The sequence below is a fragment of the Alexandromys fortis genome, unplaced genomic scaffold, assembly GCF_014885135.2.
Source record: "Alexandromys fortis isolate MF-2015 unplaced genomic scaffold, M_Fortis_MF-2015_v1.1 scaffold_27, whole genome shotgun sequence".
Lineage (NCBI taxonomy): Eukaryota > Metazoa > Chordata > Mammalia > Rodentia > Cricetidae > Alexandromys > Alexandromys fortis.
Window position 1 is genome coordinate 9,224,337 of NW_026067952.1, and position 2,884 is coordinate 9,227,220.

Consider the following 2,884-nt stretch of genomic DNA (forward strand, 5'->3'; position numbering starts at 1 on the left):
TCTCTCTCTCTCTCTCTCTCTCTCTCTCTCTCTCTCTCTCTCTCTCTCACACACACACACACACACACAGTCTCACACACACAGTCTCTCTCATACACATACAGTCTCACACACATACACAGTTTCACTCACACACACTCACACTCACACACAGGTCCTTTGTCTACTTAGAGGAAGTTCCAGTGAGAGCCTAGAGAAACAGCTGTTAGCACAGGACACACACAGGTTGGCTCCTGTTGTGGGTCTTCCGTGGAGAGGCAGAATGTCTCAAATGTGTTGATGTGGCACACTCCCAAATCTTCCTCTGAGACTTCAGAAACCCTGGAGGTTCACATGTAGGCAATACACATAAAATAAAAAATAATTTTAGCCGGGCGGTGGTGGCGCATGCCTTTAATCCCAGCACTTGGGAGGCAGAGGCAGGCGGATCTCTGTGAATTCGAGAACAGCCTGGTCTACAGAGCTAGTTCCAGGACAGGCTCCAAAACCACAGAGAAACCCTGTCTTGAAAAACAAAAAAACAAAACAAAACAAAACAAAACAAAAAACCCTGGAGGTTGTGCTCTTTCACCTATTTGTAGATACAGAAATGGAGGGACAGAGAAGTTAAGCAATTTGCCCCAAGTCACACAGCTGGCAGGTTGCAAAACTGAACCTTAGTCTACACAAGCAGCTATGCCCAGCACAGAGCATGGCACGAAGGCCTGTTCCTCCCAGCATTCTCTATGCTGACCAGGAGCCAGGAATCCTGGGATGGAGGCCTTCCTATAGGCCTGGCAGCTCTGCCAAGTAGGGGGTCAGGTCCGTCCTCCCACCCCAAAGGCCTCTTTCCTTTCCAGCTGCTCTTATTTGCCTAGGATGCCTGCCAGCTCACCCCTCAGCCTCCAGCCAAGCCTGGAATGACAAAACACTGATGAAGTCCAAAAGAGAGGGTGGGTGGGGCCAAGCCAGTGCCTCCTCCAAGCGCATTTACCTAGGGGCTGGAGCTACAGGGACACCCAGTCAAAAAAGCCAGCGGCTGGAGGACGTGCGGCTGGGACAAAGAAAAGATTTGTTCAGAAAGCGTTTCCAGGCATGAGCCCTGTGCCTGTACAGACAGAGGGCTGTGGGGACAGACTGGCTGGGGGTGGGGTCGGCCTTTCTCCCAAGCTGCCTTTATCTGCAGGCCACTGGGTACTCTGGGTTCAGCAGGTCTAAAGAAAAGTTACTGATTAGGGAGGTGCGTGACTAGAGTCTTTTTGGTTCTTTTCCTGGTAAAGGTTCAGTCTACAGTTAATTATTAGGTTCCAAAAGGTATGTTTTCTCTGGAAGACAAGGAAAGGGAAGCCACCGGGGATGGGGGTAGGGGTTGGGGGTTGAGGAGTGGAGGAGGAGACAAAAGACAAGTTGTATATGCCAGGAGTATCGATTGTCAGGCCAGGGGTGTTATTTAGGGCCTCCCTGCTTCCTCCTGAGCTCAGGCCTGAGCAAGTACACAGGGCCTAGGAACCCCAGGCAGCCCGTGGGTTCTTGAGAAAAGAGATAAAGAAATAGTCCATCCAAATGAGAAGCTGTGCCCAACAGACGGCATGTCCAGCCTTGAGGAGCAGGGCCTGACTCTCAGTGGGCGCTGAGAGAAACTGCAGACATGAAACACCATTTTGCTTTTCACACGAATCTATAGCCGCCAACCAGAGCAACGGAGTCACAGGTCACAGACTCACCCAAGCCCCAGCAAGCAGAAAGGAGTTGGGATCCGGCTGTCCCACAACTCTCTGAAGAAAGGCCTAAAGAGGAGGAGAGAGGAAGTGGAGAGAGCAAGAAAGGGGTGGGCTTGTTTCCCGAACCTGGAAGTTTATCCAGTCCTGAGTTTATCCACACATTGTTTCGTCATCAGCAGCCCCAGGGGCTGAGAAAGTCAGGATGGAAAAGACCAGACAGATAAATATGGAGTTACCCCACACCCCAGAAATTCCACCTGCAGGTATTTATTCAAGAGAAATGAAAACATGCATGAACACAGAAAGTTGTCCGGTCTTGTCCACAGTCGCATCATTCATAGGAGTCACAAAGTGGAAACAACCCGGATGCCCATTAATTAAGAGACAAATAAACATGTTGTATCAGCAAGGATGCGCACATCACGTAAGTGGAAGAAAACAGAAATGAACACGGTCCCGCTCACAGGGAGTAGATGCAGCCGATGGGTGGCTGCCTGGGGCTTGAGGAACTGAGGGATACAGAACTAGAACCAAAGCGGTAATGGAAACACTGTAACCTGTACCGATGGATGCAGCTGTCTGGACTGGAGCCATAGAGCTGTGTACTTTAAACGGGTGACTTGGGAAGCACGCGAGTTCTATCTCAGTAAAGCTGTCCAGATAATGAATATGAGCCTGGGGCGGGAAAGGGTTGAGCTCAGAGCAGGGGCCTGGGCTCAGTCTCTGGGACTCTGCCTGGGCTCTATCAGCGAAAATCTCCCCGGGTCTTTGTTTTTGCTGCTGTGAAGTGAGGGAGGGGGAAGGGAGCAGTGCCATCAGTGCGGGAGCATGTTACCTGTCTCATGACAGCTGTCCATGATTACGTGTGCTCCAGGGTAAAGTCAGAGCGCTCCTCGGGGCCCTGGTAAACACCTAATCTCTCACCACTACTTCAGCTCTGGCCACCTGCAGGTCACCTTTAACCTTCACACTTCACAAAGGGCCAACGAGCCACCTCAGGATAGTGTCCTGAGCCACTGCCCTAGGTCAGGAAGTATTGAGCAGTGTACTACATGCCTGCAATCCCAGCACCGAGGCTGTGGCAGGAGGAGGATGAGTTTGAGGTCAGCCTAGGCTGCATGGTGAGGCTAGCCTGGGCCATGTGGTGAGGCCCTGCCTCTAAAAAAGAAAGTAAAGACAGACAG